The following is a 27,130-nucleotide window of genomic DNA, read 5'->3' as shown; positions in this document are numbered from 1 at the left end:
GGGTGACCGCTTTTATTCGGCGGCCGATCGGCTCGCGTAATTTACAGCGAACGGGCGGACAGGGATCGGGGCGATCGGATCGTGCGCCGGCTCCCCTCGGCGGCTTTCGAAACTTTGAGGTATTAATCGTCGCCGAGGAAATTTACTTATCCGCCGTTTCCGCGTAACATTACGACCGCCGTAAATAACCGCGCGAAAAGAACGCGAGGCTGGACGCCGCCGCCGCCGCCGCCGCGTATCCCGCGATTTCCAGCTCGGTTCGAGGCACAGGGAGAGAGACGAGGAGAGACTGAGAGAGAGGGAAGGAGAGAAAGTGCCGCGCCCCATCGAGCGGCCCTCGGAGCCGATTCTCGGGCTCGAACTCCGACGGTGACGCAACCGCGTGTCGCAACAACGAGAAACAATTCCGCACAGAATCGTAAATTTGGCCCCGCTCGCCGATTCGATCGTTCTCCAACCACGCTCGCACCACCGCCGCCTCTTCTTCTGCCTCCCCTCATTCTCGTTCTTCTACTTCTACTTCCACATCGCTTCCGCGCGACCGGAGGCCGAAGTTGATCGATGCCGTGCCCCGCGTGCTGCGAACAATTTCCTCCATCGAGCCGCAACATCTGGGCCCCGCGAGCTCGTGACAACTCCAAGAAGCTTCGAGCGGCTTCGAGATCCTATCGATCTTTATTCTCTTCCGTTCCGCCAACGGTGCTTATGATTCGAGCGATCCTTGCGGTCGATCCGGCCGATCCATAGATGCCGGGAGCTGCGCCAAGTTTGAACTCCTTTCGTATTGTTTGCCGGCCGTTTCATAAAATTTCAAGGGAGATCCTTCGTTGATATCCGCATGTCTTTGTTTTGATATTTTTGAAAAATCCTCCTCTCGAGCAGAGATATATCCGCGAGTCTTACCTTACGCTGATGCAAGAAATGGAACGTACAGTAGCAGGTAAAAGATTAAGACGGAAAGAAAGAAGGAAAGAAATTCGCGAAATGATTCTTTGTGCAAGAACGATGGATGCAACGATCCACTTTTCCGGTTCGTCTCCGCAATCTGACACTTTTTAACACAATATTCCAACCAGTTTCCGGTTTGTTAACGCAAGAGTTGCAAGTTCAGCAAATGTCTTCTTCTGGTTGCCTTGTCTTACGACCTGTTCCCTTGGTTAAAAAGTCAATTCCGTGATTTGCCTATATTTTTATGCATGCGTGGATTTCGCAACAATTATACAATATGCATTATAACTGAAATAAAAAGGCATCGTCTTGAATTTATTAAGCAACAGATCTCATTCCGATGCAATCTATCGAATCCAAGGCGAAGTCCCGCGAGTCATCATGCAACAATTGGTCGCGAAGATTTCATTGTGATGTACTTGAAAATGGGGACGATCTCGGTGCTCTGTGAACGCGATTGCAAAGTGCATTAAGACTAGTTGAAGGCGAAAATCTGAGTGAAAAGGCGTGAGAAGAGGGCTCTCTGCGAGGGTTAAACGCGGGAACTCGGCGATCGGTTATTCTCCGGCGCGGGAAACCCTCGGTACCGCTTCGACTTATTATATTTTATCGGCGACCCGATACGTCGCGCCGCGCCGCACCATAGGAACCCGGCCGGCTGGCGAGATGAGGCATAAGGCGATATACCATACCGGACGTGCCTCCCCGGCGCGAGGTAGGCAGCAACGATGCGGTATTTACAGTCCCGGCTTACCTACATCTCCAACACAGTTTACTCGTTCGTCCTCCCCCTTTTGCCGCCCACATGCAAACAGGACGAGGCAAACAGACGCGTAAACGGGCCGGGAAGATGCGTCTAGCCGCGCGGAACTACCCGCCAACAGCCGGCTGCCGTCAGTCGGCAGCTTCTCCTTCGTTGTCCTTCGTCTGGCAATCTCCTTTCTTCTCCGACGAACTCGGCATAAATCAGCCTTACCCAATCTCCGGAGGATCCTTCCGTGACTGTTTGCTCTCGCGACCCGCCCGGGAATTGTCCGCACCTTGCGCGACCCTCTGGAACCCTTTCCGGACCCTGTCGCGCCAGTCTGAATCGCCTAAATGCTGAATATCGCCGACGAGGACGCGTCGGTATCCCTTTGAAGGGGCGCCCTAGCGCTACCGTATTGCTATTCGTCCTGCGATCGATTGGATTGCGCGCGAATTAACTTTGTCGATGACTAGAGAGAGAAAGAGAGAGAGAGAGAGAGAGAGAGAGAGATCTTGCGCTAGTAACGCGATAGAAGAATTGAAGGACTTTGGACTCTAAAATCAATACTCAGCGTAGCAGTTCGTGGTAGAAAATATTATGTAGCAATGTAATACGAAACCTTGATAGAAAACAATGCGGTTGTATGGGGAAACTAAGGCGTATTTGGTGTCGTTTGTTTTTAAATCAATCTCGTCAGAAAAATAAGCTGGTTTGTTCATCGATGAGACGATGATCTTGTGCAAATTCTAATCATTTCTGTTCGTTCCGCGCGAAGAAAATTAGAAGGTAGCTTGTAAGAGAACACCGTACATTCTATAAAATATTCGAAACATAGTTCCGTTGTGTTAAGGAACAAAGTTGTGCGTGCGAGTGAGCTGTCGGAAATTGCTTTCAACAGTGGCGCCGGGTGTTGAGCGATTTTTCCAGACGGTCTAGTCATTAACCAAGCAGAAGCAAATTCTACACGACTAATCTTGACCGCGAAGTGGCAAAAAGGGGCGGCAGCTCGCGGGTGCACTCGGCCAGACGTTCGTGAAACCGCTCAATCTCCGTCGAGCGTTTAAACTGGAGCAATAATCTTACAGCATTGTTTGGAGAAGGCGTGTAAAGGATTCGCGTGACGGAAAACGTCGCGTTATCACGGCCCATTACGTGGGCGGTAATTGTTGGCCCGCGAGCGCTAATCTACGAAGGAACGTCCCTCTTTATCATCCCCGCTCGCTCGTAAACCACGCTTTTTACCCTGACTAAATGCTTCTTTTACCTCGCCGCGGAACCCTAAGCTCTCTGTGATTTAGCGGCCGAAAAACCCGACGTAACTCATCCACAAGATTTTATAAACTAGCCACCCCGGTTTTGCCATATGTTTCTGGTCCAGCCTGTACCTAGATTCATTTGTTCGAAGTATAAATACATCGAGACGCTGCGGATGAAACGAGCAAATTAAGTATGACAGAGATGACGCAATGAACAAATTTTTGTAGAAGAAGGAATTACTTTAAAATTGACACGTTGACTTTATTTGGATTTAATCCTTTGCACTCGAAGCCATTTTTTAAACTCTGAATCCAAAATAGTTTTTCTGACTCACAGTATTTTATTTGCTGTTTATTTGCATTTTATTTCTATTCAGCTACATTTCTGCTAATCGCAAGGATAGTCATACCTAATTTAGCAAATATAGGATTATAATTGTGTATCCCGGAAGCCAATCATGGTTGACAGAAATCCTAGACATTTGCGTTATGAACGCTCGATTAATTTGATGTATACTTTCCGACAGAATTGAACACATTGTTCGAATCGTTTCGAATAAATATTTGTCTAAGATAATTATCCAAATGAATGCTTTTTAGCCGAATATTTTATTCGAATAGTTCATTATTCGTTATAAACGATTCTTTACTCGGATACATTTTTATTCGACCGTATATTCATTCGATACTTTATTCGTTAGCCTTTATCTTTCATGCACCGTACGAAATAAAATTTCGCTGAGCTTCGCTTTCTGATACGACGCGTACGTATGACTATTGCAATTCGAATATTCCAATCGGCGCTTCCGAACTGATTGAATCTCGCGGGACAGTTCAGGAATCTGTGCTGTGGTCCACGCGTTAATCGATCCTGTCAGCAGATAATTGTCAAAGGGACTGTCCAGGACGATCGGTGAACAATTATCGGCCGCGTCTCGGATTTCAACCTTCCGAAAAGTGCCGGTGCATTGTGCGAGAATCGATCGCGAAGTAAATTGTCGCGAGTTTTCCATAACCTTGACGGTTATGTCAAGGTTATGTCAAGGTTATGTCAAGGGACGGTTATGTCAAGGTTATGTCAAGGGACGGTTAGGTCAAGGGACGGTTATGTCAAGGGACGGTTATGTCAAGGGACGGTTATGTCAAGGGACGGTTATGTCAAGGTTAGGTCAAGGGACGGTTATGTCAAGGTTATGTCAAGGTTATGTCAAGGTTATGTCAAGGGACGGTTATGTCAAGGTTATGTCAAGGGATGGTTAGGTCAAGGGACGGTTATGTCAAGGTTAGGTAAAGGGACGGTTATGTCAAGGTTATGTCAAGGGACGGTAATGTCAAGGTTATGTTGACATTGAAAAGTTGAATCAGTGGCGGTAACAAATGGAAACCTTTTGAGGATGTAGATTTGGTTGGATATTGCTTATCTACTTCCAATCAACGGCTACATCTTCTTCTGTTGTTCTAACAATGTTCTAAACTGTGTTCTTTTACATTAAAAGAAATTGATTTTTTGGTCGGTTTTTTTTTAACTGTGCGTTAAGGGGTTAATTAAAATAAAAGAAAACTGTAGACGTTATGTCAAGGGACGGTTATGTCAAGGTTATGTTAAACCGGGGAGGTGTTCCCGTACGCGAAGCGGGTTCCACCTCCGCGCGCAGAGGTCGTTAACAATGCCGGGCTGCCTACCTTCGGTCCGGTCCCGCAGATAACAGGGAGGTGGAGTACCAGTAGGTGTGGGAGGGTGTGGGTAGCAACGGTAGGTGACTAAACCGATTCTAAAGTTAGACCGTTCCGGGAGAGGAGACGACGAGACGACGCGACGGTACCTTTAAGTCGCCTTTCGGGCAGGATATCCTTCCTGCGTGTCTCGCGGACCGTTTCCGTTTCCGTCTACCTTCCCTGCGCCTTCTTCTCCGTTGCCGGAGCCGTGAATTGCTACGATCGATCCGCGGCAATTCGCTCGCGCCCTACGGGAGAGAGGAAAAGTTCGATGAAAATTCTTCGCACCTCAGATGTCATTACTTCCGAATCGCTGACATCTGTATTTTCCGGCGGAACGTACGTCAAAGTTTACGCTGCTCTTAGACGGAGCCGGTAAAATGTGTTCGTACGCTTCTTAAAACGAAATAAGCTCTTTCAAACTGGACTAAATGTTTTGGAGATGTTCGAAGGTCTAGTTTCCTGTGCAATAACTAAAATACTGCCTTTTTGCTATTAGTTAGAATTAAAGAAAAATAAGAAACTCTCGTTTTAAACGGCGTTCGATTACTTTATTCTAGAAGTTGCACGTCGATTTGGTAATTTATTTTAGGAACTCGACATTGTATATTATATTTAGACTATTTTACCAAATCAGTTGCTTCATTATCTAAGTATTCGATTATGTTCAGAGCGTTGTATTTACAATTGTAGCCGTGGCAGTACATTAACCCCTTGTCCTACCATTAACTTCACAGTTACAAGGATTAAAAGTTTAGTGATAATTTTTTAAGTGAAAAAGGAGAGTTATATTTATTGTCCGCCTATATTCACTTGAATGCTTAAGTATTGATAACAAGGGAACATAATTGCATTTCGATTGGAAAGAAGGGAACAAAATTCATACTTATAATATAATACTGATAATATATAAATATAATAATGATATATAATATAATAATATTATATATATAATAATAATAATATATAAATATAATACTTATAATATATAAATTCATACTTAACAGATCATTACTAGAATCACCATCACAACAATTATCGCATCGCCGAGTTTAATTGTGTTTCGCAAGATTGTCGAAAATATCTTGGAAGCACAAACGAACGCATTCGATTTTACTTTTTCATGATTTCTCTTGCGGACATTGTTCGAACATCTTGAGCAAGACGAAAGTTTCTTGGATTCTAGAACGAAAACATCTTTGAGCGTGGCCGATTACACGAGGCCAGCGAGATCGATCTTCTGTCCCGTTTGAAATATTCATTTTCCTCCCAACAAGTTTTCCCAAACTTCGTTAGAATTGGAAGTACCGGACTAATGCTGCGAGATAGTTGTTCCGCCAGTATCTGGTTTCAGTGGCGCAGCCGGTCGCTACCGGTTCCCGCAGGAGCAACAGATACTGTCGTTTCGCCTAGTCGACCTGCAGACTACCGTTGGAAATCTATTACGTTATCGCGTAGCGGAAACGAATCGGAAGAGGCGGGATTAATCGCGGCCGGTAAACGGCCGGCAATCAGCGTCCCGGAACGAAAACCGGGGAATCGAGACCGGTCGTATCGTGAGAGAATCGGCCCCTTTGTATCCCAATTGCCGGCGAGATTACCAGGAATATAATTACCAAGTGGAGAGAACGTTTCGCGATACTGTTGCGCAGTCGAACAACGAGAACCACGAACGAACGGAACGAACGAAACGGTGATCGTGGATCGGGGGCAGGCGGATTTTCATTGGTATGCTGGCTCACGGTGTTTCCTAATTACTCTCGTGTCTTCGAAGCCCGGCAACTATGCAGCCGAATTTTTAGCCGCTCCGGCTCCCGTCTAAACGAGCGGAGCACAAGTTCGAATTCTCTCCGCTAATTAATCCTCGACTGCAGGGGAAGATAAAATACAAACCTTCCGCATCGATTGCAGAATTCGATCGATTCCCTTAATGGTTTTTAAAATGAATGTTTACGCTAATCTATTGTATTGTCACTTTCCGATTTCTTTTGACTGTTAAAAAATAAATTGAAACAAGATTTAATTAGGAAATTATTTATTAACTCGATCAGTTTTTTACGGCAATTTTCTTTTCGTTACGAAAAGTAACATCCATTAAATGGTTGCCTGGCAATTAGTATCACTAGGTGATACTCTCTTTAAATTTAGCCAATCAGCGCCCCTAGGATACAGATGGAACGTTTGTAGTATTGCAATCATGTCGAAATTTTCTGTGAATAGAAATAATTGAACAATTGATTTTGAAATCAATTTCCTGCACGCTGATGAAACGTATGATTTCTTATTATCAAATTTTTTGATTAAACTTTATTTTTGAGAAAAAAGGAAAGTGCAACAAACTCTTCCTAATTTTTTTAAGATCCATGAGTGAGAACATTGAAAGAGTAAAATCGCAGTTATATAACTAAATTGCGTATTTTTATACAAATTAAAAATTATCGGCGTTGATTGAAAGATGCAACATTGCCTACATAGACATTTATTTCCTTTTCTAATAGCTTTAATAGCCATAATAGAACGGTATCTTAAAATTCTTTAAATGTCCCACTGTTTTTTATTCGATCTACTCGTTTCAGTTATGAATACGTAAAATATATCAAAAATTTATTAAATAATATCCTCTTTTAGTATGTAAAATTTACGAGATCGTTAACGTGGCAGTTAAAGTGTCAAATAAAACTGATGTTAGAAAATGCTGAACTTCTCCGCGCGGTTTCGAATTCGTCAAGGGTTGTTTAACCGTCGGGATTCGACTGGCTCTTCGGAATCACCGAAACAGTGATAGACGAAGGATGATCTCGATTGGTTAGAGTGGCAGCGGGGCATTCACTGGTTGCAGAGTCAAGGTGCCATTGGACATGACGAGCCTGCATAATAGAACGGTCGCCGCTATTCGGGACGTTTTCTTTGGCGAACGAAAGGGGTCGTCGTCAGGGAAAAGTAGGCGCAAGGTCCTCCCCGATTAGATCGTGTTCAATTCAGTTCACTTAGCACAGGTTTGACCTCGATTCGGCGGCGTTGGCGGGGGCAGGGGCGCAGGGACGCCCTCGAGCTTTTAATTCGCGCAGGATGTGACACTCTCGCCGGTCCCTTCCCCTTTCGGCCGGGACACCGTTAAACGGGAACCATTTAGCATCGAGGGCATCTCCAGACCCCCGCCGTCCGCGCCATCAACATTTTTTCCTCCGTCGTAGCCACCTACGCTCCATATCCGACGGCGATATTATATTTAGAGAACGCCGAGAGAAATCGAGCTCCGACTGCCGACTGCCGACGTCGATGCCGACGACGAAAATGAATCGTTTCCTTCGAGTAATTGTGTACGGCGGGAGAGGCGGAGAGCGGCCGCTGATAGGGCGACGATTGCCAGCTATCGATCGCCGTATCGCCGCGGACCCGGCCGGCTGACTTAATTAAGACGTTAATGGAGACAGCCCGAAGAATCAAAGCGAATTTCACGCCTCCCTCTCGAACCCGTCGACGAGCCATTAATTTGGCGGAGCAGAGGGCGACGAGGATCGACGTCCGCGATCCCTTGGGACCCTCGCACTCTCCGGCCGAGCGTACGCGCCGTCCCGACGTTATATTTGACGTTTGATCGATTGATCGCGTGACTCGACGCCCACGCGCCTCCACCAACTCTTGAATTTTCTTAAGCCAGTGGCTGTCATCTTTTCGCGGTTCTGAAAACGTTTGGGGAAAGAACACGTTTTGTCCTGGACCTGCCAGAAGGCTCGTCGGTAGAACGATTTGTCAAACTTAATGCGGGTACAGCGGTGCGCTGACATTCAAGAAATTGTTTCAATAGATGCGCCGCAGGATCTTGGAATGAAACTTTCCCGGTACTTTCATTATATAACGTATTTATAGATAAAAACGTTCGAATTGTTACGACGACTTTGCAAAGTCAAGTTGCTGTAACGTAAATAAATAATAGAAGGTAGGGGTCGTCAGTCGAAATCTGATCGTTGGAACGAACAACCTGCCATTGATATTATAATACCTGTTATACAAGGTATTCCAAAATTATGGTAATTCCAGGAAATAAGGGGTTCCCGAGGTCATTTGAAGTAACTTTTTCCTTTACAAAAATGTTGTCCGAAGCATCGTTAACGAATTATTAATGAAAAACAGTGACCAATGAGAGGCGAGCTCGGCCGGCGCGAAGCGCTCGAGCCAATGAGGGCTTCGAACACTCGTTGGCTGGGCCGCCTAGCGCTTAGCCGAGCTCGCCTCTTATTGGTCAGTGTTTTTCGTTAATAACTCGTAAGCAAAGCCGCATATTGCATTTTCGCTAAGGAAAAAGTTTCTTCAAATGATCTCAGGAATAATTCTGGGACATCCTGTATAATTACTATTCTATATAATTTAGTGTTATGATGTTGTAAATAAAATACCGCGATGCGTGGAGTTAGTGGAATTCGCGACAGTGTATTATCGTACCTCGAAGACCACGGTGTTCCTTCGAATCGTGATAATTTCCGCGACAACAGGCTGTACAAATTATTTTGATGTCGAATGGATGTTATTCGACTTGATTGATTTTCCTTCGATACAATGCCATGAAGCTGCGGGTTCAGCGTAAGGTTGGTCATGAACGGCCGAGGGTCGTCGAGAATCTTTGTCCTTGAGCAGCGACCATCTGATATCCGTTTGCGTTCGTTAGACCCGGAAATACGAGTCGGATTCGAGCAGCCGTACGGTTCAGGGATCGAAACAGGGGTCTGCTGGGTGGGTGGTTTCCGTAGTGGCGTATCGGGTGAATGCGCTCTCGGTTTCGTAATAACGCGACATTAACGCGGTCGCGGTGAATGCGCCCGGAGAAACCGTCGCTGGAGAGAGAATGGGAGCTTTCATCGATCCCGATACACGCCGCTGGAAACTCGTAAACAACCGGGAAGCTCGCATCAAGATGGGCGAGGCGTTGCGCTCACGGTTGCCCGACGCTGCACCCTATCAACGATTTACGTCCGATTCCCCTCGGGAGAAACAGAGCGGTAAAGAGAAAGACAGAGGAACGCGGAGAGGGAGGAACAAGGGGTGGAAAAGTAAGTTCGCGTCGACTCGAGCCGACATACGCGCCGCTCGAATGCACGCCCGAGCTTTCGGAAGCTGAGCTCCGCGCACGTTCGCAGCAGCCCCGGCATGCCGGCCTTCGCGCTTCATTCTGAATCGACCTCGACGACGGTCGTACGGAGGCTAGCGAATCGGGAACAACCCGGTTCCGAGAGACGCTATTGTCGCTATTGGCGGCTTCAATGGGATAAACGACCCCGTCTCCCGTAACGAAGATCATCGGGCCTTGAGCTTACGCGAACCGGCCGGCAAGGCGACGTTCCGTCGATTTTCTAACGTGGGTGGCCTCCGATCTCCCGTGGTCCCAAGAAAATTGTCTGCACATTCGTCTCTGCTAAATTATTGCATTGTATAATTGAAAATATCGTGTTACTCTGACTCTTTGGGATTATTTGGATGTTTTAGTCTGAACCATTTGCACTCGTAGAATTTTCTGGGATGAAAAATTTATTGAAGTTTTTATCATCAAAAACTTATTTATTCACGAAGCAGTAAGCAACGCTGTGATGAAAATATAGAATCGTAGAACGTTCGAAATAGTTGAAATGTTTAAATAAAATGTTTGACAAAAGCTTGTAAATTTTGAAAGTTGTACTAAAAGTTGTACTAAAAGGAGACATCCGAGCGCAATGGGTTAAATTATGTATCGAGATCGGTAAATTTTTAATTTTATAAAATTATTTGATTAAATTATTAAATTTATATTAAATTATTATTTGAATTGGAACACCGGGTAGCACCGGTAATTGGAGCACCCCTACGATTTCTTTCGTTTTCACATATGCTGTAATACTCAAAAAACTAAGTGACACGTGTTTTTTTTATCGACGATAATTCGGTTTTAAGGGATGAAAAACCCACCCCAGAAATTCAGCGTGCGACGAGAATAATTGAAATTTTGATATACATACAAATTCGAAAGAATTCCGTATTTCCATGAGAAATTCCAATTAATTTCTCCACACGCTCAACTTTTATTATTATTATTTTAATATTATTTTATTACCGCCGATATTAAAAAAAACACGTGTCGCTTATTTTTTTTTAATACTGTTATTATAGTAACATATGTGAAAACAAAGAGCCGGAAGGGGACACTTTAACTAGTGTTGCTTGTCAGCATAGCACTGTACCACTGTCTACAGGGTGTCTCATTTGAAGTTTTGCAATTTTAATTATCTTCTAAACTATATAGTTCGTTCCAAAAAATGTTTCAAAAAACAGAAACTCACACTGACGAAGGTAAAGCTGAATTTAACAAGTAACTGTAGTATGTAGCTGGCTATAAAACAGAAATTGCTGATCGTAAACTTCAGGTGAAATATCGAGCATCCAATTTCGGAAGCGGAGCTTCTCGGGAAGAATCTAGTACAACCAGGATGAAGCGAAGACAACCAACACAACGGAGAAACGGAACCGGATGAACCTCGGATTCGCAGAGTTAAAGTCCCGCGAACTGGACATCTTTGTCCTCGGGCGGGAGTCCAAGAGGCGTTTCGAGCGTCGCGCGTCGTAACTCAGGCAGCGGAGAGGAGAAGAGAATATTTTAGCGCGGTTTACCCGGTCCCGCTGGATAAAACGCATAAATATGCAAATAACGGCTCGCGTCCCATTTACCGGAGCCACCGTCGCCTAGCAGGAGTGGATTTCATTTAGCCCTGCTCTCCAGCTCCGGCGAATAATCGCATCCCTATGGCGTTCCGCGGTATATCGCGGCGTCACTTTCTTCCTTCCCATCCATCAAACTTTCTCGTTCACTATTATAAATTCATTGGCCCGTTGCGACGAGTCGCGCGCTCGGTCTCATCGGCGAGACGGAACGAGTTTAGCGAGTACTCGCGCTTAAACATAGTTGTAATCTGCTTATCGAGAGATCGGTCGCGCGACGGTCTCGATCTGTCGATCCGTAATACTCCATTAAAAAAATTGGAGGTCGCTTTCGTTTCTAAATAGAATACTGCAGCCGAAGAACCAGGGCACCATAGGCACCATTGCATTGCCTGCGAAGAGCAGTACAATAATATCTCCCAGAAATGCTCGGAGGTCGGAAGTGAAACCGGCAGATCTGAGAATACTAAGTCACGATTCTTTGGGCCTCGCGGCTCGTTTTTGTAGAAACTCGGGGCAGTCGGCAAAAAAGGCAACGGTCAGCATGTCAGTGTGCATTAATATGAATACGTAGTAATGCTAATAAAAACGGTGAGTTAAATATTTTATTTTTAATTTCCTGCCACGATTCGAAGGCAATTCGGAGGCTACATGATATGATTCGAAGGAAATTCGGAGACGATTCGACCACGATTCGACGGTCAGGTATCTAGTACCTGTCACGAAATTTGAAATTTCCGGCAGAAATTTCTGTATTACTTTTTCTTCTTCTACTTTTTTCACTATTTGCGGGAAAACGCTGGCTAGCGTCAACGCGAACGCCGCGCGTAATGGAGAAGTCATAGAGCGAGCAAACAAAGTGGGGACGCGCACTCGGCGAAACGAATTGTTGACTTTGAACGATCGGTGCTCGGAAACAGCCGCCCGAAATGCGAGCGCCGTTTCGAACGTCCGTTCTTTGGACGGTATTAAATCAAATTACAATTTCGAACTGCGGAAGCTTGAAAATTTCTTGCATCAGGTTGCGACCCTAAGGGTTAATCTGTCCGATCCGCGAACTGCTGTTTTTGCCCGAGCCTGTCAGAAGCACTATGGTGTAAGCTATCGTTATCGGCGGGATTGAAAAGAACGCGAGTGAATTCCTCGCGAAGACTGGCTCGTGAGGGTGAAGCATGATCGCGGTAATGCGCGTCAATTTGTCGGCAGCTTCGACTCCAATATGTCAGGGATTTCAGACAGAGCCCGCCGGTGGCCAGGGGCGCAGGCAGAAAGTTGTGTCAAGGGGTCGAGGTGACATATTCGCGGAAGAACTCGGGGCGATCGAACGCGGATAAAAACAAGTCGCCGGGGAAAGCGATCCACAGCGTCGGTTTATGAAAACTTGGGGGACGTTTTCCGGGGAGGGCGCGAGGGGTGTCGTTGGTTCGACGATTCGCGAGGAGGTCTCTCCTCGAGAAAACAAACGCTGAACTCTCGTTATCCGGAACGCAGCAGCACGCTTCGAAGGACGATGCTTCTGATTTCGAAAAGAGGGGGGTGGGACGAGTGGTTGGAGGGAAAGGGCGCGACAACTCTCCCGCTCCCTCGAGAAGGGCGAGACACGCGCCACGCGAGTCCTTTTGTCGAGGGCCAAGGGCTTCGACTCTTTCGGCGCGGGGTGGCTCACCCTTCAACCACCAAACGAATCGTACATATAAATACAAGACCGACCCCCGGCGATCCTGATGCCACTGGGATAGGGTGGGTCCTTGCGGGGAAATAAATCGACGGTATGCGAGAAAGTTTTATGGGTTTACATTATGTAAAAAAGTGCCCTGTTCCTCTAAATTATTTTTAATATTAACATATGGGTGAGAACCCTTATTTATACGTTACTTAATTACGGTGACAGCTTGTGCGATAAAGTTTGACTGCGTGAGAAAGAAATTATTAATAATTAGTCGAGCTACAAATGGAAAATTGACAGCAATTCTGCCATATATAGACAAATTGTCCCAACTGAAATCTCTGATCATTCAAAAAATTAGATTTTTAATAATAAAATAATAAAATCATTTTTAACTAAGTGGAAGAAACAAATATATGGAACTGTATTTGAAACTCTGTGAAGTATACGTACAGAATATTTTAGCTTTGCTGGAAAGGCACAAATTCTTCGCACGACGGCTTTTTCCATTTTAAAAATCATAGAATACACTGGAGGTCGACTGACAAAGATATTTAAACTAAGGATTTAAATTAATTAAATTAAGAATTTAACCTTAGAATCGATAAAGAAAATTCAAGAACGAAATTCCAAATTTTTGGAAATTTAAAAGTATTTGACATAAATTTGTTGAAACTTCTTAAAAGAAGTTTCGAGTTATTTTTTATTATTGATCCGAATTCGTTTCTTCAAGGTGAAGACATCCTTTATCCATGTAGACAGGTGGTTCCTTGTTCATCTATTCTATCTTTAAAACTCTAGTAGGTATAAAAGAATGGTTATATACAATAGAAATCGAATACTTTTTTATACTTTTTAAGCAGATATTAAAACGATAAAAATGTGTTTGTTTACGGTTTCCGTATACGGAAGTATTTTCGTGTCAACGAACTTCCCTCGTGAATAAAGTTGTTCCTACTTGCATGCAAAAGATTATTTCGATGCATGCACCGCGAACTATAGATTCAGAAATTCCGGGTACTTTTTTTCACATAATGTATATAGGTGACGGATCAAGTAATTGCGGGTGTCGAGTAACTAACCCTTTGCCAGCGAGCATGTGTTTTCACGGTCTCTTGAGTAGGGAGAACGCTGTCACTGAAATCGACAAAGGACAAAGGTCGATGTTGGAATTCAGAAGAGCAGAGACAGAATCGCGACCCTTGCGAAAGGTCAAGCGTATCGAGAACGCATCGACGGGATGGAAAAAATTGAGGTGCCGATCGATCCGGGGTCTGGAGTGATCGACGTCCCATCGTCCGGCAATCGGCGGACCGTTGGCAGCGGTTTTTTTTCGTCCTCGAGTACAGCGGGCTCATTAGTCTCCGCGACGTGACGGCGATCCGCGGCGTAATAACTTTTAAGGTAACGCGCGATCCTGATCGATCTCTCGGCCATAGAAGGCGATCATCGATTCCCGGGAAAAGATGAAATCGCCTTTCGCGATCACAATCGAGAGGCTCCCGTCGAATCGATGTGCCTCGAAGGTCGGCCGCCGGTGCCGCACACGACACAGAGAGAAACGGAGAGCGAGAGAGGGAGAGAAAGAGAAAGAGAGAGAGAGAGAGCGCACGCGATAGAGAGAGAGAGAGACCGCCGTGGCGTCGCGCTGCGAATGTTCTGCGTTTCGGTAAACATCCTCGGGGACGTCGTTTAACATCCCCTTTCCCCGTCGGCAAGAAATCACAGGACTCGCGATGAAGAAGCGCGGGACAAGAGTTCGCTCTCACGTGAGTCCGCTTGTGAGAAAATTGCCACGTTACCGTAGCCGGAAGACTGAACGTCGGCAAACAAACTAGTGCAAATATTTACACGCTACCGAGAACCGACCGGTGCTCGGGAACATCCCGGGGACTTCGTGCATCGGATCAATCATACATTAAAAGGAAATTGGCTGGAGCCATTACGCGGAACCGTGCGGGAAATGCTCCAATGATAATAAATCTCTCCACTTCGCATCCACTTCGCATCCACTTCGTGCGACCGACTCGGATATCGTTCGCTTTGCAGAAACGTCCGCACATAATAAAGGAGATCCCGAAGAACTTGCTCGGAGACGTGACGACGGCGCGAACAGGAGGACATCAACGTTTCCGGTCGGATTATTCCTCAGGGTGAAAGGGTCGATCGCCGGGAAGGGTGTTCCATTGTGCTGCCTAACTGCGGGCAGCCACTCCGCGAACGAGCTAATTAGGTCAGCCGGCTTTTAATTAATGCGGAAGCCGGGCGGGGCGCGATCGAAACCCGCCTCCCGCGGCCCTAACATTTTTTCGAGGAGTTACGAGTGCTCGAACTCGAAAAAGGACACGGGAGCTTGCGCGTTTCCACTTTCACTGGCCCAGAGGCTAACGGGACGAGTGGCCGATTGACGTTTCGACAGCGGGGAACGTTCCTGAAGTGGCTTAGAATATCGAGTCGGATTCGTCACGATTTTAGACGGCATCCATTAAATGTGTATGCTAATCACTAGACTGCGGATTTTATGCATATATGAGAAAAATGGATGGAAAAGAACAGAGTATAAAGTCCATAAGTCCTTAAGAATGCTGTTACATTATTTTCAACCTACGAGACATATTGAGAAAGAATACAAATTACGATTTTACTTTAGTTCGTTGCAATTGAGATATTCAATTTTTATCTCGCACAAATATCCGCATAATCTGAAATATGAACTTCGTCTTCCTCGTAGAAGATCATTAATGTCAAAAAGTTTCATTCATGAAAAGAACAAGGTAGCACTTTGCCCTGCGAATTCTTTAAAAGCTTATTCAAGCTTTGTTAGTTCGAACATTTTCGTGGTTAAAAGTTTCGTTACGAGAAGAAGGAAGTTAATATTGATTCTACGGCATCGTTTTAATTTAACGAACAAATATTGGCAAACGAAGAATTAGATTTTTGTTTCGTTTCAAAAGAAAGTGATGAATGAAAGTTTTATGAATTTCGTTCGAAATCTTTGTGACAAGACTGACATGATACATTAACACGTTCCGTGCCACGTGTACCATCGATGGTACACGCTTGCGTGTTTACTTAGTGAACTGAACAAATTGTTTACAAGAAATTTAGAACCGAAGAATCAATTTCCACCGCAAGAATGGGCGTTGATAAGTTTTTGTTACGTTGTTATGTGTACGAGAATTAATAATTGCACGTAATACATCAAGTTTTAGTAAAATATCAAAGTGTGAAGATTCGAGTAAAAAAAGCTCGGCACGGAACGTGTTAATGTCTCCCTAACTGACGCTCCGATTGTGCACAAAAATGGACAATTTGGGAAGAGGAGTTACGATTATTCGAGCCTCGCGGCTCGTTTTTATAGTTGTTGACAATTCGAAACCATAAAAACGAACCGCAAGGCTCGAATAATCGTATCTCCTTTTCCCAAATTGTCCATTTTTGTGGACCATCTGAGCGTCAATTAGAGAGACATTACTGTATTGTAGCGCACGAGGTTAACCAAGTTGTTACAATTAATTTCTGCAGTTGTTCATCGATGAACAGCAGGCTTCAACGTCGACGGATAATATTTTACGGCGACGAGAAACATTTTGTTTACAAGAATGATCACGTGGTGATGTATCCCCTTGGCATGACGCACGAAGGATGCAGACTAGGATGATCCTGTACCGAGTCCCGGCGTACCCGTGTTACGCGAAGAGAAAGAAGATTGCGAACATTGGTGACCGGTCCGCCGAATCGAGGATCATCACTCATTAACCGACCGGTTGGTTGTTCACTCATAAATCTTCCATCCGGTCTGCCAGCGAGCCCGGTCCCCCCAGACGCTGCAGCTCCGCTAATCGTTTTTCGACGAAGGTACCGAAACAAAGCGCAACGCGCGCGAGGACGTGGAAACGGCGGAGCGACCGGTACCACCGAATCGATTATCGATAGCCGACTAGTATCTAGTTGAAATTGATATTTATTACCGGCACAGTGGACCGACCGGCGTATCGGTCTCATTACATCTGCCATCGAATCAGGGAGATACAAATATTTGTGGCAGGGCGCGATGGCGGATCGATCGGCGCGATTCCAGACGAAAGGTGAATGGAGAGGAGAGATCGAGCAAGAAGGGTGGGAGAGGTAGTATTCAAAGCTATCTCGTCAATTCGCCGAGGTTAAGGAACACGCTGCCAGCACAAAGGGCCAGCGAGCGACCGAATCGGTCGGTCGGCTGCGTCTACCGGTTGCGTCTTTGCCGATGCTCGATCCAATGGAAAAAGATCCCCGGCGATCTCCGATGATCTCCGCGGGACGTTCTCGCGAGCAGTGTATTAATTCGACACCCCGGAGGGCTCCAGTGCATCCTGCTGATGCACCAGTTGTCGTTGCATCCTCCGGGCCTTTGGAACTCCTTTATTGCTCGTCTCGTTAACCGAAAGTTATTCCCCGGACGTCGGAAGTGGAGGGGAGAAACCGCCCACATGGGTCTTTCGTCTCTTCGTAATTGTTTGATTAATTTCTGTCGCGGTTACTTGACATTCTATCTACATGGACTTTGGATATTCGATATTTATTCGTTTACGGGAATAAATCTGTTTGGATAACAAAAGATAAATTACAAGTTTTCGGTTCAAAACACTTTTGGGTATGAAAGAAATCCAAATGTTTGCAGAAGATGTTAACATCCCTAAAAATCCTTTTGGATTGCCCCAATCTAAAAAAGGATCCTTTTGGATCATTTTGACCATTGTCGCCGTATAATATGATGCGACTCTCTTGTTGTAAAATAGTACGGTGTCTGATGGATGTACGAGATGAGATCAAATAAAAACGATCTAGTAATAGCGAATAGTTATGAACTGAAAATTAGGTGTTGTACTAACGTTAACATGGAAATATTGTGTCGCGTTGTTTGACCCTGGGTCAAAATAGATCTGGTCACCATGGTCCACAGGTTGAGAGAAAGGGATATAAGTCGAACTATAATAAACAAGAAGGAAGAAAGCATCCCCTAAATTCTCATTGGGGACTGGAACCCAAATGTTCTGATAAAGTAAGAGTATTTTATTGTGATTGTTCGGCACTCTTTTGGAATTTGCCTGGATGCCGTAGTCTACAGTTTAAGAAAAACATGTGAACCCACTTGAAACACAGACGCAACGAACCCCTGAGTTCTCATTTTGATTCGTCATACGATCGCACCATCGAAATACAAGTATCCCGAGCGGAGAATCACAGAGATCCTCGGATTAAGATTCTTGGTGCACGTAAAGTCTATCTCAGCCATAAAGGTGGCAGTCTACCGCCTTATCTAACAGCCCCATAACGCCCAGGTACGGCAAGGAACGGAGGCTCCGATTCTGCCTCGGCGAACCGGCGCCTAATCGGCCCTCCGACTAGAAAAAGCGTTTTCACATCGGCTCCATACGGTTCGATTGGCCTGGCAGCATAGCCAGTAGGCTACCACGGGTCCATAAATACCCGGAGAAATGAATAGATTCAGGGTGCTTGTGGATGCCGGTCGCGAGGGCATCATTCCCATCGCTAGGAAACAGAGGAGCGAGGGTGGTGACCCACCCTCCTCCGGGGCGAAAAAGGGATAGACGGGATGGTAGAAAGCGAAACAGAGAGAGGATAGGATCGGGCGAGGAGAGGACGGGAGGAGCAAAGGGCGGTTGGCACACTCGGTCGATCTCTCGTGGTTGCCAAGCGACGAACATCCACCACCAGGCTCTCCGGCGACTACCTACCCCTGGGTCGGCATTGGCGTTGGCGTTGGCGTTGGCATCGGCGGCGTTGGCGGCGTTGGCGGCGTTGGCGGCGTCGGCGGCGGTAGCGGCACATCCTGAAAGCCGAACCGAACCGGCGGCTGGCTAAGCTGGCGCCACCTGGCTCGCCGGAATACACAGCCGGCCACCCCCGCGGTCCCCGCCCGCACCGTGACAGTCGCGCGATGCACTCCACGCTGGCTGGGTCTCGCTTCGGAGCCGCCGGTCCTCCCTTTCGCGCCGCCGATGCGCTTTTCGCCAGCGAAACGCCTCGCCTGTTCGCCGCGAAACAGCCGCGCAGAGACCATCGTCGGTCGCCGCACCCGATCGACCGTCATCCTCGTCAGCATCATCGTCAACAGCAGGGCAGTGATCAGCATCCTCACCGGGACCGACAGCACCACCGCCGTCACCGCTGCCTCCTCCACCTCCGGCACGTCCTCCTCCTCCTGCTCCTGTTCCTCCTGCCCCTGCCGCCCGCAGCGGGACACCGCCGGGAGGAGAGGACCGAGCGGTCGCCATCTTGCGTCTAGTGCGTCTTGCTAGGCCAGCCTTTTCCAACTCGCGAAATCGTGGACCGCAGTCTCTCTCTTCCCCCCCCCCCTCACTCTCTCACTGTCTCTTCGACGACGGGCAGAACTCTGTTCTCTCGGGGAGAGAACTCTGTCCTCTCGGGGAGAACAGCCCCGGCGCGACGTCATGGGGGTGCGCGACTTCTCCGGCTCCTTCTCGTGCTCCTCCTCGGCTGCTCCCGGCTGGACGGCCTCCTCCGCTGCTCCTGCTCGCATGCTGCGATAAGGGAGAGACCCGCTGCCCGCCCGAGGGGCTCCGATTCCTCGACGCTGATCTCGCTCCCGCCTCACTCTCGCTCCCGCAGCCCAGGGGTCGTTGAACGTGGGGTAAGTGTCGGCAACCAGCGGCCGCACCGCGGCACGTGCTTTTCCAACGCTGCGCGATCATCGAGCACCGGCTCTCTCGCTCTGCTCCACCTCCGTCCCCTCATCCCACACCTCCACCGCCGCCTCCTCCTCCTTCTCCTCGTCCTTTGGCCTTCTCTCTTTGTATTTTCTCCAGCTCCCTCTCTTTTGCTTCCTTTTATTTGCGCGCGACCTCGCGGCTTGTTTTGAACCGAGCCGAGGGGTGGATGCACCCGACACCCCGCATAAAGCCAACTTTGACCCCTCGCTCGCTGTTTAACCTTTCGCTCTGCTTTTGTCCGGGAACACGGTTCCCCCCCTGTGTCGCGCGTTCCGTCGACGTTAACCCCTTAACGAGCAATCCTGACCGTGCACTGTGCCGGAAGTTCGGATCGATGCCCGAAAACTTTCCCTCGATCCTCCGGGGATCGATGCCGGCGGTTCCGTGACTGCTCTCTGCGTGTCTGTTGGCAGCGTAGCCTTGAACCTTTATCGCGGTTCTATAGTCCGCCGGACGCGTTCTGGTGTACACAACTTCGATTTGGGAACTTTTGTTTTGGTTCTGCGGATCGACGTTGCTTGATTCGTTTGTAAACATTCGGCTTATTGTTCTGCAGCAAGTCTTGTTTTGCCGGGCTACCGGGCTCGGCTAGACGCGTACACAAACAAACGACTGCCGCTGCTAACTCTGTTGTTCCCCTCGAATCTAAATAATCAGAAATTGAATTTCAATCGGGGATAATCAAGGTTGTGTTTGATAAACAAGCACCGCTTTGCGATAAACAATCCTGCAAGCTTCGCGGTCCGGTGTGCCGGGATGTTACGAAGAAAATACGAAACCTGGTCAATGTATATCGGAGAGAACAACAGAATCGAGCACATCATGAACGATACTCGCTTATCAGCGAACGTGCACAAATGAACCTGCGGATAGAAAAATATCCCACGGCGTCGCGGTTATTTTGTCGATGACATTGGTGTTAGACATCGTGTTTTTCATCCACGAGCAGTTTAAAATCCTAGAAAAATTGTGTATCACCCAAGGGATGCTAGTTATACTTTCTCTGTAACACTTATGGCATACGATGACGTCCCTCTAAACCGGATAAATAGCGCATTTGCAATTTCGTTTGTTTTCATCTGCTATTTTTACATCTGCTTAGTTCAGCCAAATTAAGCACGAATTGCTTTCGAGACACGTCGTTTTTCTGTTCCACTTGTCTGTGAATGGGCTAAGAGTTACACAACCAGAACAACTCTTCAAATGTCTCAAGACTTCGAACAAATTTGCAATCCACTTACAATAACCTGCGAACCAAAATAGTTGGCAGACACTCTGCATCAATTACTCGAGAACGTGATGGATCTCCGTGCACCAAATCCGGTTCTCTAATTTTCGCTAATGAAGGGGCTCCGGAGCTGATTCGCGGCAATCCGCGGCGCGTTTCGCGACGTTGCACGTGCTCGTTGCACGCGAACCGCTCCGCGAGCGTGAGACTCTGAGATTTTCCTGGCGAAACAGGAGTCGCACCTGGCGAGCTTGTTCACCGCGAGACGCGGTAATATTCTTGGTGAAATAGTCGCCGGTGCTGAATCGTAATGGAACCGCCAAGGTTGGTAGCGCGCGCGCGCGCTCGCGCACTCGCGCACGTATTCGCCAGTTTCTTTCGCGGAATGTGGAACACGATCTGGCACGAATACCTTCGTGAGATCTGCCACTGTCCGGCGCATGGCGTTCCGCGTGGATTAATGGCCCCTCGACGGGTCCCTATAGCGAGTAACGAGCACCGTATTTCTCGGTTTAATACCGCGCGCCCTGTCTGCCGATTATCCGTACGCTGTTGCGCTAGGCTAGGGTGCGTGGCCAGGCAGTTTGCCCTTTGGCAACTGAAATCGGGAGTCTCGAATTACATGGTACATTTTCTGATGTTAAACTCGTGAAAATGGATCGTTTTATATTTTGAATTAGTTCGTCCAAAGAATTGTCCCGGAAATCGAACTGAAGTGCTTCTTGCCTTTACAATGCTAGTTAGAATGAGGTTGCCTTTTAGGGTCGCTGTCCGACCCCAATGAAATCGACACCTACGATTTGTATAGTCTGCTTTGTGATACCAAACTCGTTACAAGGGGTTTCTTTATTTTGACCTAGCTTGTTCGAAGAATTATCTCTGGGAGGAAACTGAGAGCATGACCTTCGGAGCAACTATTTGAATGACAAATTCATTAAAAAGGATTTTTCTCTATTTTGACCTAGCTTGTCCAAAGAATTGCCCCAGCGAGTAAATTAAGGCGCTTCTTGCCTTCGAAATGTTAGCTGCAGAGAACTTGACCTTTGTGGCCTTTGTGTCCCCATGTCCTGGCATATCTTGCGATGCTAAATTCATTAGACAAGACATTTCACTCACTCGAATGCCGCTTTGAATGCCAAATTCATTAAAAAGGATTTTCCTCTACTTTAACCGAGCTCGTCCAAAGAATTGTCCGAAAGATGTTTCTCGCCTCATCGATCAATCGATGGCAAAGAATTGCCTGAAAATGGCAACCTGGAGGATTCTCCGGGGCAGAAGGTGCCCCTTGCCTTTGCAATGCGAGCTATCAAGAGATTGACCGTCGCTCGACCGAAATATCGACGAGTCTCGTGGAAAGCTATTTATAAATTTGGCGGATGGATCAGACGGCGTTTCATCCTCTCGGCACTCTTGACTCTGCCCCGACCTTCGACGTCCGACCTCGCCTCCCCTTTAACCTTTCGACTCTCTGTCTCTCTCGAACGGGCCGATTCGATTATTTACCAGCATTCTTCGCGCCCCTCGTCACGTATCCTCGATATAAGTCATTTTGCGGTCTGCCAATGGCGTTCGACTCGGGAGACGATTGATAAAGTGGGAACCCCTCGATCGACTTCGCCACTTTCGGGCCACCTAACCTAGACACCGATTCTACTTTCATCCACCTTTCTTTCTGTCTGACGCCTTCACCGTTGAATCGCATTCTACTGAAAGTCTCGCGACGTTCAGAACACCGAGATTCGAATAAAATCATCCCTTAACATTTGTATTGCTCGATTAAACGCCTATACAGTGCTCATTGTGTTCATAATATCTATGTCTGTTCATGTATTCGTTCTTTAAAATTTCGTTTCTTCATTTTTCCATTTGCCAAGGCCTCGATTAAACTTTACAATCACTTCTAAAAAATTTCGTTAGGAATATAATTTATACCCTTATTAAAGAATGCTTTTCTTGCCTATTAACATATTTGCATTCCTAACAGGAATGATACGTGCCTCTATCGTTATTTGTTTCGTACAGCACTGTTTAAAACAGTCAGTGCACAAATATAGTTCATTTCTAATTAAAAAAAAAATGATGCGTACGCACAACACTCCGCTGCGCATAGTAAAAGAAATCCGACATTTTTCTTCGAAACACCAATTTCAGATCAATTGGATCTAAACAGTTTGTTGAATTACGGATGAAATTGCAGTCGCTTTAGGACAATTTTCAAGGAATTCTGTCGCGTTTAGCCTTGAAAAGGGCTATCGGAAACCTGCAGGCAGTGTTAAGAACCGAAACAAAGCGGAAGGAGTAGAGTCTCGCGAGAAAGGAAGCCGCTTCCGGCGATTTTTGAGTAAACCTGCAAAGTATTCTTTCATCGAGGATCTTCCTCGGCGCGTTTTCGCGGGAAGTGCATCGTTCGCGGCGCACGCGAAGTCGGCAACGCTTCCGAAACAGCGAATTCCCAAAGGGCGGCTGCGCCCTTAAAGGGGAGTTATCGGCGTCCCGATGCGAAACACGGCCAGAGGGTGGCTCGTGTTATTCTTTCGCCACCCTTCCGTCGTTGACGGCGACGTCGGCGACGACCGAGAGAGCTTCCTTTTTGCTTTCTCGACGCCTCCGCGCCGGTGATCGTTACATGTGTGTGTAACACGCGTCGCCGTGACCAGACTCCCGGTCCTCAACGGGGGAACTTCCTCTTTGTGTGGCCCTGGCCCGGCTGCTTCTCTCCTCTGTGTACCTTGCACCCTTTCCAGCTTTCTCTCTTTCTCGTTCCCTTCCTCTCTCGGCAACGAGTTTTCTCCCCGCCGCGCCGGAAGCGATCCGCACGACGAACACCGCCGCGTTCTCATCAACGGAATCAGTTTGATAACCGACGCTGATCGCCGGCGATCACCGCGGGAACGAGCCGGTAATCGCTCGATCCGGGGGGATCGAAGCCACGCTTCTTCGGCTTAGCGATTCCGCGCTCGGTGCTCTCGAAAAACCATTTGATTGTTCAATTTTCACAGCGCGCTGCCGTTCGCGAATATCCAGAGACGCGGCTGAACCAGATGAATTCGATCAGAGCTAATGCTGCGATAACTGAACTATTTTCCACCAAATTTAATGCCAATTAGGTCTACTTAACTCATTGTCATACCTGGACGAGTCTGACTCCTGATTTCTAGTAATAATCTGTTAAGGATGAAAGTTACAGCGTTCTTTTAAGTACGAATGCCATTCTCCTCTTTTAAGTATGAATTCCGTTCGCTGAAGTCGCAATAATATTCGGTTATCTTGTCGTCAAATATTTTAGTGCTAAAGCAAATGCAGGCTGGCAATAAATATTTTTCTTTTTATTCGAAGAAATTATTCCATTCGAAGAAGTTGCATTCTAATTATTCTAACTAGTGAGAATGGTATATTAAAGTTTTATTTTTTAGCGTGCTTCTTTATTAATTGTTATCTTGGACAACATTTTTGTAACATTTTTCTCAAATTGAAGGTACTGAGTAGATTAATTCCCTAAATGGAAATCACGTGTCTCGTCCGCAAACATTTTATGTGCTGAACTCGAACTTGCCGGACAATGCCCGCCGGATATTTTGCAACGTTCAAATGCCATATAAATTTCTAGTAACTGTTACAAAAATATTTGTATGATATTCGCACATTGTCTTGTCATCTTTTCTGTTTAAAATCGTGTTGTTATAATCTTAATAAATTATTAGAAAGCAAACAATATTAAAAAGATATTTAAATGGTTTGTCAAGTCTTGTTCACAATAACTTCAATTATGTTAAGAATATTTTTCTCGATTTCATTGCATCTTAGAAAGAATATTTTTCAATTTTTATTTAATATTATAGCATTCCTTTATTAACCTGTTCTATTACAAATGAAACAGTGTCCACATTTAGATAAATGTATTAAATAAAACCAGCAATATTTTAGTTTTATTCTGTAATAACTCTTCGCATAGAGTTGCGCCAAATTTAATTATCCGCAGAGGCGCGTTTCTTTGAAAACAAATCGTAAGACAAGAGATTAACGAAGTCAGAGACCGTATGAAAGTTTTCCAATGCGTTTACTTGGCATTTATTCAAGAATTTTACTTTGGCGATAGTAAATCGACAAATGCGACAAAGATATTGATTCTTGCGACTGGAAAGTAGTTCACTGGCTCCTTCTATGCCGGCCCCATTTTCTAATCGGTCAGCAAAAGTCGACCGGAACGAATGGAAACAGGAAATCGCTATAACACGAAGCATACGCCGAGAAAACCGCGTGGAACAGCAGGCCGGTGCCGCGCGGCACGGCGCCTATCGTGTGCATCACGTGCATCAGGCCGGAGATGCACCGGGAAAAACGCGTTGCGCGGAAAATGTGGCGGCACGCAGGAAACCGAGACCTCGAGGTACTGTCGTGCCCGGGAACGGTGACATATGTCGCGCATACGTAACGACGACAGCTAGACTGCAATCATCGGCGAGTGTAAAACATTAGCCCGAGCGGGGCGACATTGTTCGCGGAGCGGTTCGTTGTGCGCCGCTGTTACGACAGATGCATATATCCGTCTCTATAATTATCGGGACAATGGTCGGTCGCAACGAAAACGAGCGTCGGACGCAGCCTCGGATCGTAAAAAGGACGCGCGCGCGCGCGTGCGGCTCGGCTCGTTAGTTTCGAAACTGACGGACACGCGTAATTAATCGGCGACGCTTCCTCCGATACGATTGTCGCCCGCGATTTATCTCTCCGTTTTACGCGCGTCGAATTACCTAACCGGCTACAGCCTGGCCGAGGAGGGAAATATAAACCGAGGAGCATCGAAATTCATTGTCCAATATCCTGAAGACCGGACAGGAAACACCTGCTAACAACACAATACAACCCTGTTCCGACACCTCGAGGAGATGCTAATAGCATCTGCTGCGAAAACAGCATCTGCGTGCTACCGCCGGACAGAACTCGCTAGCTGCGGGTCCGCACAAATTGCAGAGAACATTCCTCGTTTGAGAAATTAGCAATCCGTTGCAACAATGGATGTTCTGTTCGTCGGGCGTCCGCGATTCTTCTGGAAGCTGGACATCGGTGATGAGCTAAATTATACATCGCCGCCAGTCTTCGAGTGTTGAATTCCGAAATCTGAAATTCTGTTCCTTTGTATGCCTGCAATCTTTTTTTTTTTGAAGTTAGATATCGACAAGAAGAACGATCACAGTTTATCGATGACGAATGGAAAAAATAGAATATGAAAATATATGTGAAGAATTAGATGAATATAGAAATAAATAGAAAAGAAATAAGAAGTTACGTGATGTGATATATATGATACGTTGCTACAATTGCTGCAGTAAGAGCGAAGCGTTTAAATGACGCGGAGGAATTACTGAAAAAATCAAGAGTGTCACAAAAACTGTTAGATGAGAGGAACGATCGGTTTAGGCAATTGAATTGACCATAAAGAGTTGAGATTGAGATCGAGGTTGAAAGAGGATATGATTTCTCGTGTAACGTACAGTAGGACGCCATTGATAATTTTATGTATAAATACATAGAAAATTGTGTAAAAATCTGGCATCGATTCGAAGGCCACTCTCGAGGGATTGAGACTGGGAAAAGAAGATTCCTGATAGTAGATCGACCAGGAATAAAGCCATGCTGCTTACTAATAATTAAATTTTAGCAACGTAACGTTTCAGACAGTTCAGCCATGAAATTAATTATAGTGATCGGTCGATAAGATCGGTGAGAAAAGATTTATCTCCACCTTTAAATACAGGAATAACTAAACAAGTTTTCCACAAGGATTTGCAAGGTTGCCATTCCTGCGACTGCGATTCTACCGAAAGTAAAACAACAACGATAAAAATAATTGCAACGTGCTCACAGCCTCGCCTGTCATTTTTCTCGGTCCATACTGTCCGCAATGAAGCCGCTATTTGGCAAAACGACTTGCGAAAACCACAGCCGCGTGAAGATTTTTAGTCTAACAAGGCACATTACCGAAGAGCCAGCAACGCTATCGCGGAAATTCGTGTCGGAACAAAGACGAAGAAAGTCTGGCGTCCGTCTGGCCAGATTGAAGGGACTTGGCAGGGTCTCGTTCCTAATTTTCTTGCGCGTTTGACGCCGGCATCCCTTCGTCAGCGTTTTATCTGGCTGCGTTCGAGAGGA

General features: G+C 46.4%; 1 protein-coding gene across 6 annotated transcripts in view; it reads left to right on the top strand.

Annotated features, from left to right (window-relative positions):
* Prosap (SH3 and multiple ankyrin repeat domains prosap) overlaps nucleotides 1–27,130 on the top strand; it is a 310,745-nt gene that overhangs the window by 188,420 nt on the left and 95,195 nt on the right. Inside the window, exon 1 of one of the 6 annotated variants that reach the window (XM_076520097.1) lies at nucleotides 19,213–19,673. The exons of the other annotated variants lie outside the window; for them this stretch is intronic. The gene's annotated coding sequence lies outside the window, so the exon portion shown is untranslated. Of the gene's footprint in view, nucleotides 1–19,212; nucleotides 19,674–27,130 lie in introns of those variants that run through there. 6 annotated transcript variants of the gene reach the window in all.

This window comes from Megalopta genalis, chromosome 3 (genome assembly GCF_051020955.1).
Source record: "Megalopta genalis isolate 19385.01 chromosome 3, iyMegGena1_principal, whole genome shotgun sequence".
NCBI lineage: Eukaryota > Metazoa > Arthropoda > Insecta > Hymenoptera > Halictidae > Megalopta > Megalopta genalis.
This window is presented reverse-complemented; position numbering and strand designations above follow the sequence as displayed.